At 35.3% G+C, this 11,175-nt stretch overlaps 1 long non-coding RNA gene across 3 annotated transcripts; it reads right to left on the bottom strand.

The window, feature by feature from the left end:
* Positions 1-10,437: 10,437 nt before the first annotated feature.
* On the bottom strand, positions 10,438-10,947 carry LOC148016658 (uncharacterized). Of its 3 annotated transcripts, none has more exons than XR_015688027.1 (3): positions 10,861-10,947; positions 10,663-10,764; positions 10,438-10,570 (listed from the first exon to the last, which is right to left on the bottom strand). It is a non-coding gene; the product is annotated as an uncharacterized LOC148016658 (long non-coding RNA). The 3 variants fall into 3 exon arrangements; XR_015688025.1 differs by having other exon boundaries at positions 10,494-10,570; positions 10,659-10,764; XR_015688026.1 differs by having other exon boundaries at positions 10,527-10,570; positions 10,643-10,764.
* Between the last annotated feature and the right edge of the window lie 228 nt (positions 10,948-11,175).

The raw sequence follows: 11,175 nt of genomic DNA, 5'->3' as shown, positions 1-11,175 counted from the left end.
CTCTTGATCTAGACCTCCTATCCACCCTTTTTTTTTTCCTTGGACCTACTCACTTCCCACCATGGGCCTAATTGATCCCACTTGGACCTCACCATAAACTATTCTACCCTTGCTCTACAAGCAGCATGACAGCATAAGGAGATTCTGCAATCAAGAAAACAAAACAAGGACATGATATATTGGATGATAATACTCATAAATTGGAAGAATGATGTAAGGACAAGCTTTGAGAATACAAGATGACAATGGATAATAGCATCACAGTAGTTGAATGTAACCTTAATAAGAAGGTACATATACTTGATTCAGGAAATATTTAGGTTATAGAAAAGGATTGACTAAACATGAACATGGAGATAGAGGCATTGAAGCCAAGGAAGGGAACACTCTCATTAGAGATGGAGTAGCTCAAGGTTGAAATCATGAAGATGAAAAGTGAAGCACTAAGTAAGGGGCAACCTATAGGGGCTACAATTACAATAGATATTCAACAAGTAAAAGAGGAAGTCTCTACACTTAAGAACTATCCCAAAGAGAGGGGAATATAATTGATGCCATTATTGCATTGAAGAAAGAAATGATAGAGAATTTGGAAGGTCAACTTCAAGCCAAGGAACAAGACTAGGGTGGAGGTGGTTAAGAAACACGTGGAAAACGAGGTGAAAGAAGACAAACATAAGGAACATTACTTGATAATAACTAGTAAAATTGAGGATAAGAGGCTGAGATTAGCCTGATGCCTTAATGTACATATCAAGGCCATGGAAGAAATAAGTGAGATCTCCCTTGAGAATGATGCACTACAATATATAGGCCTCATGTCGACGTTCAAAGTGACGAAAATGTTCACAAAAAATATTGCCCCCGTTGTCGCTAAACACATCGGTATTAGCAATGCCATAGAATCGTCAATATTTGCGTCACAAATTTGATGCAAATTGCGACTTATAGCGACATTTTGCAACACAGATTACAAAGCTAATAACGACACATGCAGTAAATTTTCAATGCTAATAGCGATGATTATAGAGAAAAAAAATTGTGGAAGGGAAGTAGTACTATGTGCTATATTTGGGCTATACAAAAGGGTTATAGTAAGGTGTATAATGCTTGTCAAAATGAAGGCAAAGTATACTTGAATCCACAACTAGAGTGATACATAAAATAAATACAACATCTCTTAATGAAAGCACTTATGAAATCAGGGTAAGATACAAAAGATGATAATAACATAGTGCATAGAAAATGTCTACATAAATCACACGATCAAAAAAGAAGAGGATGTGCACTCCATGGATCCAAGCGCAAGCTATAGATCCTCACCATCTAGAAAGCTCGTCTTACTGCAAAGGAGCATGGAATGGACTCCGCAAAAAAAAAAACAACTAGACATCACTCCATAGAATAATGCATTTTAATTAAAATTAGTAACTATGGATAAGAAAGATGAGTGACTTACTGGGCTGCTGCGTGCATATAATCTATCGATCAATGCAGTGAGACTGTGTCCCTCTGCATATCGAGTCTCTAGGTCGGTGGGATCTTGGTTTGTAATGGAGTGCTACAAAGAAAACAAAATACAACTATTAAAAACATGATTGTAAGTACAAGTGATATTGTAAAAAAAAAGCGAGAAGAACAAAAGAAAAACTTACAAAGTCCTCTAGATAAGTCTTGTGGCTGCCACTCTCAAGATGATGGACCACTCTTGCCTCAAGTCACGCACTCACTGCCTCATGTTGCTGTCTCCAACATCTTAGAGAATTTGTAACCTCCTCCCTGAGTTGGTGCTAGTCATTTGTATCTAGCCACTCGGGCTTTCAGGCCCCACTCTTAAGTTCCTTTCATACATCGGATCATCTATGTGACATGTACGCACTCATGCACTCCATCATCCAGCCTATGGAGAATCTATCTGCTGTGGTGGGTATCGGAAACTCCTCATGTAAGGATGCTACTATGTAGTCCTTGCTCCCCTCCGGTATGCTTTTCCAATGATCCAAGATGTGCCAAAACACTTGTTGGCACAACTCTCTCATACAAGCTATCACCCTCTTTCCCTCATCATTCATGATGACGGCTCCTGTCTTATCATTTGTAAGGTATCCATCCACAAAGGTTACCTGTAGAGACAGTAATCCATATAAAGATTCAAGAAAACCACGATAATATAACTCTTTAAAAAATGATTTTATTTAAGATTCATATTCTAGAGTACCCTTATAAGTGATTCATCAACAAATTGAGTAGGTGGATACCACAAGTATGTTGTAGCCTATGGTCCCATGTCAATCTCCTAACACAACCCCGCATCATACACTGGAAGGTCGATAGAAAGGTCACCACAAAAGGATGTGTCCACCTCATTCTTGTTGAGAAATATACAAATGATGTATGCTCCACGAAGACTGTCCTAAATCCCATATGTACAATGAGGAAAGTGGAACAACCCAAACTCTATAAAGCATTACGCAAGGAACTTTGAATCGATCCCCATATAGGAAAAAAGGAGAATTCCCCATGGAATTTCCTAGTTGAAAATACATATAAGTGGGGAAAGTAAAAACTAGGGAAAATGGGACATTTCCTAGTGAGAATAAGTAGGGAATCACGTAAAACTTTTCATATGTAGGAAATATTTCTTACATAGAAAATTCCTACATAGGAAATTCCTATGTAGGAAATATTTTCTACATAGGAAAATATAAAATTTTCTATGTAGGGAATAATTCCTATATAAGAAATATTCGATATATAGGAAAAATATTCTAGAGGTGATTCCCTAGGTACTCTCACTAGGAAATCTCTCATTTTTCCTATTTTTTACATTCCCTTCTTATATGTACTTTCAACTAGGGAATTCCGTGGGAATTCTCTTTTTTCCTTATCACTTTATCTACTTTGCCTTTACTCTTAGACATGCTAATATCAAACAAGAAATTACACAATAAATTTTTAACTAGAAAATTATATAGAGAATGTCATCATTTCTAAGTAAGGATCAATAACATACATCTAATGATCAAAATAGATTAAAAAAATTAAGACATCAACATCTACTTCTAGCAACCAAAAGAAAAAAGAAAATACTTTTAAAGGAGCGTAGAACTAAAAACTAATTAAGCAACATGTGTGTCTTGATTGTTTTATCCCTTAAATCTCCAATATGTTGCAAAGTAATAAATGTTTGAGTAATCCCTTAAATCTCCAATGTGTTGAAAAGCAATAGATTCTTAACTCAAAGTAGAAGTTATGCTAAAACTTCCACATCATCTAGACTAAGCACATTGCTATTTTTGTTTAATACAACTTTGCCATTTTCTAGTAGCCAATAAATAATCTCCTTAATCATATCATCACTTGTTGGCTTCTTTGTATCCTTAATCAAGACTCTAAAGCTAACTTCAATCTTTTTGAGATTCATGTATGTACTCTTTAAAGAAAAGTACATATCATGAATTGTAGGCACACCAAGATACTTCAAAAGTATGGTTTCCATGTTCTCTTTTGTCATATTAACCTGCATTGAATAACAAAAAGAGAATAAGTAACTTATTATACTATGTATAGATAATTAAATGACACGAATTATAATATGAAAAGCCATAAATTTAACTACATGACTATTATATATATATATATATATATATATATATATCAACTATAAAGCTACCCTTTAAGCATCGTTTGAAATGTCAATCTCAAAGCTACAAATTGAACTACATGACTACAATTATATACATCTAATTAAAATATAAATTAACAATAAAGTTACCCTTTGAGTATCATTTGAAATGTTAATCTCAATGCCTTGGTTTGGGAGATCTTAAATTCCTAATTCAAATAAAATAAAAAAATTAGATTATGCTTTTCATGTATGACATAAACAAAAATATAAACATTTACATCTAGCACCTTTGGTTCTTTTTCGTTGATATTGGTACCTCGTTTCATGCTCCTTTGTTGCAAAAGATCCTTCATCTTCTCACTTGGCTAGTCAACACGTAAAATAAATAGTTATGTAATAAATCATATCTTTAGTTATTCACTAAACTATGACGCTATTGTTCTCTCACAAACATATATCAAATACCTTCCTCTTTCTTTGACTTTTTCGAGATGTTTCATTAATGTCATCATCTGGATTAGCCTAAATTCAAAAATAAAATTAGTAATCACATTAAAAATATTTATATAGAAAAAAAAGTTACATACCTTATCATTGCTTGAACTATGGATTCTTTGTTTCAGAGTTTCTTGATGTTTAGTTGAGTACATTATTTTGTCGAAACCATATGACAATAACTTTGAAAAGCTGGCACAATTTTCCATATCAAGTGTCTCATCTTCATTTTCAACATCCTACATTTTAAGCATGTAAAGGATAAGATACTGTTAAGAACATGAATCATATGGTCAATCTTAAATTTAATATAAAGCAAAGAACCTCATCGGATGCATAACATTGAAATTCTTCAAAGCTCTTTTCTTCCTCCACGAACATATTCATCTATGGGAAATGAAAGTTAACGTATAAGTATCTGTATAAGAGACATTCTCAAAGAAAGTTATTAGATATGAGCTTAAAAGCATTACCTACAATGATAAATCTGTTTGCTTGTATTGTTGTCCTTCAAAGGAGCTACTTTCTTTAAGAGGCTACATCAACAAAATAAGATCATGTGTATATATTAAATGTCTCGAAAATATATGGAATCAAGTACAAAAATGATAAACATATAAGATTATAAGATACATTTTTCAAACCTTCTTCATTTGCAATATCATCCATGCTAGGAATGTATATATCAAGTTGATTAGAATCAATAGTAGCAACATATGGTTCACTCTGCTATCAATAGACACCCCTAAATGAGTATGGGAGAAAAAGAACCAATCCTACACTTATGATATCAAACTTATAAATCATATCATCTTACCATTGATGATGTTATGTCATTTGATACATTTTGAAGCTTGTGTTTTGTCCACGCATGTGTCTCTTTGGGTGTGAAGGGTGGGACTCGTGGATGAAATTTAAACAAAGGTTGAATAATCTTTACAAAAGCCTTTCCTTTCTCTCGTCAACTGGAGCCGCCTCAAATTGCAATTGAAATATATGTTCCTCGTCGTTTTCATTTTTCTTATTCTCATCACCACCGTGATAGTCATCATCACCTTTGTCCTTACCTTCTCGAAACCATCATTATCAACTTAAATTGAGAAATAGAGAATTGTGATAAACATCATCTTTATCTTATCCTCATTGTACCTTTAATTCCCTATTACATAAAAGTAGGGCAGCTGCAACAATGACTGCAGTTTATGGAGCAGCCTTGGAAAACTCCACCATGCTACAACCCTTCATCAGTGTAGTCAATCTCCTCTACCACCGTTACCCTGCTCAGTAACACATACCACTCCATCCAAATCTGTAGACCCCTCTATAACCACTTCTCTCTCGATAGCTTTTGGCTCAGCTTTTATTATTGCGATTAGTCTAGCAGCCTAACTTGCTCAGGTCACAGTAGCAGACTGATATCTATTCATGGTGTCATCCTTCTTTGTGGACATTGTAATTAGAAATGCTACTTGGTATTATATGTAAACTTAGCTTTTTAGCAACATAACCGAGTTTAAAGAAGCAAAGATAAAGCTACAAGAGTGCCAATGAGTTTGAAGGAAATTATCATTATTTGGAGGAGGAGTTGCCTTGTATTCATGGAAGAGTGGACCACTTGGAGAGCATCCAAATTTGAAATGCAAGAATAGGCACGTGAGAGACCAGAGAAGACAACCCTTGAGACTCAATCCTAGAAGAGAGAATCAACTTCAAGACTTAACACCTATAGTCCATAACATTTATTTTGAGAGCATGTTAGACCATTAATCTTTTACTACAAGAGTCAAATCATTTTTATCTTTTATCATAAAAATGTTAAAATATGTGTTCTTCTATCATACATAAGATTGGAATGATTTTAATGTACTCATTATAATAAGGGTGATATTGAAGCTCTATCATGCCTATGATGGTTCATCTTGCCTTCTTTGGAAACTTATTGAAAGTGGAAACGTTTACATTACTCCATACGATGACAAAGTACATGTGAGAGTTTTGTTTTGTTGTGATGGAATATGGTGTACCTTTTTTTCAAATTATAAAGGTCAATGCTAACGTATGAAGAAAATTTGGTGCCTTTGAGACTTCATGTGGAACAATCTTTTGATCATACAATGAATAGTCCTTTCCTTGAGATGCATACAATGCTCTATACCTCATGTGGCAAATGTGATATATATCATGTGGTGATGTCTAGCTTCTAGTTGGCTTGGTAAGTTGTTGCCATGTCCAAAATTTCTTTTGGTTCAACTCTTAAAAAATAGAAAGATTAGTATCTTGAATTAAGAGAGTGATGACTTTTTACTTGAGGGATTGATTGCATGAAGAATATTGTGAGAATCAAGAACAACCTACTAGTTCTAGGTGTTTTGACTTGAGAATGTTCTTACATGCTTACAAAACCTAAGAAAAGGATGATATCATCTAGAGTTTGAGTTGAGTCTAATAACATTAGATTCGGTGATAGAAGGATTCTCATTGGATAGAAAGATTTAAGACTACTTCTTAGAGGAGAGTTCAATTATCTATGTTGGTGGCTTAGGGTTGTAGCACTTGTCACATATCCTCACAACTTGAAAAGGGATTTTGAGGGAGGTGAGATGTCTGTAAGAGTACTCCATCATTGGGCAAAGGGAAATTAAGGCATAGGAAAGTTGCTTCTTTGTAGTTTGATATGAAGATTGTTTCCACTTGAGCATGTAGTTGATGTTGCTAGTTTTATCACGTAAGTCTATCAACCCCCAAGTTGATGTTGAGTGTAAATATGGTAAGTGGATGAGAGAGCCGCTATAGGTCAAGCAACACTTGAGTTTTTAGCATAGTTGCAATTCTTTTGGGTAAGTTGCATGTTTCTCCCAAGGAGATTTCCTAAAAAATCATGAAAAAACTACTCATTTTCAAAAATTGGGTTCAATGTTAACATGTGTTTTTTTTAAAAATCCCAAATCTAGTAGTTTTTTAATTATACTTTTTTAGTGATAAATATGGTTAGTAAATTGGATATTTTTAAGTAGTTTATATTCACACTAGTACATGGTTAACTATCAAGAGTTTTATCCATCACAAAACTATGCATTTTGTTTATCTTCACCTTAGTTTTAAACAAATTTTGATCTTAAAGTTGTCAACTATTTTGACCCCTTAAATAACTCTTTAGATATCCAATGGAGTTTCTACACTTGATATTTGGGATAATATTAATATATATTCTAGGATGTACATATTGATATATTAATACTTAGTAGTATTGCCTAATGAAAACAAGTATTGTATACTAAGTTTTCTGCATCTCAATGAGATACTGACTTTAAGATGCCATATGTGAAATGAATGTAGTAATTTTTCAATAAGATATTAACTTACACCTATGAAAGTAAGTGCTACATAAGAATTTACCACATACTCTTTGCATGAGAACTTGATCCTAGACCATCAACACATTTATTTGATTTCATAAATAGGAATACCTCATATTGGAGGACCCTCTAAATGGAAGTTATGTGGAATAATTGTCAAATGATTTACGAAGCTTTTGGGCACAAGATCCAAACTTGGTCTAGTTTATCAAATCATATTCACAAGATGAAACTTGCTCTACTTTTTCAAATCTCAATGCAAAAGTGGGCATCAATATTGCAAATCCAACAAAATTAATCGAGTTGATTAAAAAGGGTTGCAATATTAAGAAGCTACAATGAACAATAAATAAAGGATTCAAATTTAATAAAATGCATCAAGGTAGATTGTAAGAATTATATTAAATAATCTATATTTTCCAAGGAAAATTTCTCATACTGTGTAACTTTTCACTAAGTAATAGGGTTAAAGCTACATGGCTTATAATCATGTTGTGTACTATTTAAATGTATGTTACAAATATATAAACTCATAAACATGACAACCTACAACTTATAGAAAATATATGATTTCCAAATCTATGTAGGCTTGTTATAAGTTATACATCTATAAAGTACCTTTAATCACATCCTTATAATTCCTTATGTAGGGATTTTCAAAGGAATGTGGGGAATGCTCTATATTCCCTATTATAAGATGTAGGGAACTTAGGGACTTTCAAAGGAATGTAGGGAATGCTCTATATTCCCTATTATAAGATGTAGGGAATGCAATTTCCTAGTTATAGATGGGGAATATGTATTTGTCTACATAGGAAATATTGGAGAATTTCCTATATTTCACCAAATTGCCTATGTGGGGAATGATTGAAAGTTCCTTGTGTTATATTTGACTATCACTTTTATATGAATTGAATACAATGTCATGATGCTTTGTACTTTCAGTTAAGTGTCTTGTCATCGCGTCAATCCTACACAAGATTGTGTTGCTGAGACATCCAAGCTTCCATCTTGAAATTTAATTCACTTGTGTAACGATTTGTCTCTACTTGTCCCTGTCATTATGAGTTTGGTCTTCATCTTTCATCCACCATAGCTTGTGTCATACTCTAGATCCGCATCTTATCACATGGTATTAGAACCTGGTCGGACATGGCTTAGCTCATCTCTATCTCTTCCTAGCTCACATTGAGTGTTGGATCTCATCTCCAACTTCATTTGCAATTCTACCTTCAATAAAGCTTCCATGGTAGCCATAACCAACAGTACCCTATTAGCTTGAAGCTTTTATATCTCTCTCCACAAGCCAAATTTGTTTGGACTTCCTTCTAGAGAAGTGTTTCCCTACTTCCACATCTCCTCCCTTATTGCACCTCAATCATAAAAATTGGGCAACTACTACCTCAACATTGTCTGTTTTCAAAGTTGTTGTCATATCTGTGTCTGTGGATAGCAGCACCCACCTAACTTGGAGGAGTTTTATCTCCAAGGTCTCTTCTAGGAAAATCTTTGTGAACTCCACATGCTTCTACTTGGCACATTACAATGAGACATTGGTCCCCCAGCTACTCAATATTACGAAAATTGGACAATGCTAGCTGATTTGCGCATGGTTTCGTTTGAACATCGACTCTCCTTCTACACAATGCCATTTCTACCAAGATCATAGGGCTTTCATAGAGCTTCAAGAGAGCTACATTTCCATAAAAAAACTTTTGGAAATGATCCACTGTAGCTCATGAAATCAGAAAAAAACCAGACTTGCATCTAGACCCTAATCCAGGAAGCCATAGCCAAAGCTTCAAAATTTGACATTCTTCACAGTTTCTTCTCGTCACTCAAGTCATCAACAATGATTTTAATCACTGAGCTATATTGTCTAAAGTTCATTACTATTTTGGAAGTGCCGAAGGAAGCTCAAACGTTATCCATGAAGTTTGTAAGAGAAATCTGATCAAGTACCGATAATATCCAATAATACTCAACTATTATAAGTTTGACAATGATTCTCTTGTGTCTCTTGACACCACAAAATAAAACCTTTTGCTAGTTAACTGAAGTTTAGTAACATGGCACAACTTAAGCAAATAGCTAAATTTAATGGTGAAGGATTTCATGCATGGAAGGAGAAGACCATGTATCACCTGATGCGAAAGGACTTGTGGGATATGTTTGAAGATGATGCACATAGCAAGGGGAAGGACAATGAAGACGGGTTCGTTGAACAAGACTATCTCAAAACCAAAGAATGGAAAAAAATGAATAACAAGGCACTATGCGTCATTGCTTGGGGACTAAGTGATGATGTACTACATCACATATCTGGCATTAGAAATGCTAGAACCACTTGGGAGGAACTTGACACAATGTTTGGTACCCAAGCAAAGAACTCAAAAGTAAAATTACTCATGCATTTTTATAAACTAGATATCAAAGACAATGCTTCTATGACCACATACATTAACAAGTTCAAGAGCCTAAAAACCTAGCTTGCAACTCTTAAAAATAATATTGATGAAGATGAACACTACAAGATATAGAACTTATAGCGACGTTTAAAGCGACGAAAATACAAACAACAAAATTTGCCCCCGTCGTCGCAAAAAGCGTCGTTATTGACGACGCCATAGAATCGTCGCTATATAGCGACGCATATAGCGACGGTTACAGAGAATTTGCGACGCTGATAGCGACGGCAATAGCGACGCGTGCAGTAAATTTGCGACGCAAATAGCGACGGTAACAGAGAAAAAAAAAAATTGTGGCAGGGTAGCAAGCTGCCCTGCCACATATAGCACTGTGTGCTGTATGAGAGCCATACAAAATAGTTTCTGCACTGCTTCATACAAAGCGTTTGCAAACAAAAAGAATGTATACTGAAATCATAAAACTGATGGATGAAATAAATACATGATAGCGCTTAAAATGCGATTGGTACAATCATAAAACAATATCACTAATACATAGAAAATGTCTACATAGATCGGGCGACTAAAAACTAAAGGTATGTGAGCTCTAAGGATCCAAGGGCGAGCTACAAATCATCGTCCCCCGAAAGCTCTTCCCGCTGTAAAGGAGCATCAAACGGATTCTGCAGAAAAAGAAACAACATATCAATCCACCATACAATAATGCATTCAAATATCTCATGGTAACTACGGACAAGAAAGATGAGTGACTTACTGGGCCGCCGCGTCTATACAATCGGTCGATCAATGATTTGAGACCGTGCCTCTCCGCATATCGAGTCTCAAGGCCTTGCGGATCGCGATTTGTAATGGAGTGCTGCAAAGAAAACAAAATGCTAACTGTTAGAAACATGATTGTCAGTACAAAGAATATCTCAAAAAAACAAATAAGCAAAACAAAAGAGAATCTTACAAAGTCCTCCAAATATGTCCTGTGGCCGCCACTCCCAAGATGATGTACCGATCCGGCCTCGATTCGTGCCCTCGCCGCCTCCCGCTGCTGACTCTAACGTCCTGGCAAATTTGTAGCCTCCTCCCTCAGTTGGTGCCAGTCGTCTGCATCTAACCACTCGGGCTTTGGAGCCCCACTCTTGATTGCCTTGCGTGCGTCGGATTGTCTATGTGACATGTATGCACGCATGCAATCCATCATCCAGCCCGTAGAGAATCTATCCACTGCGGCTGGCACCGGGAACTCCTCGTGCAAGGATGCTACTATGTACTCCTT

Source organism: Lygodium microphyllum, chromosome 23 (assembly GCF_053477565.2).
Source record: "Lygodium microphyllum isolate KBCC chromosome 23, Lygodium_microphyllum_v1.1.10, whole genome shotgun sequence".
NCBI classification, from domain to species: domain Eukaryota; kingdom Viridiplantae; phylum Streptophyta; class Polypodiopsida; order Schizaeales; family Lygodiaceae; genus Lygodium; species Lygodium microphyllum.
Note: the sequence above shows the minus strand (reverse complement) of the source record. Positions and strands in the feature narration are given on the sequence as shown.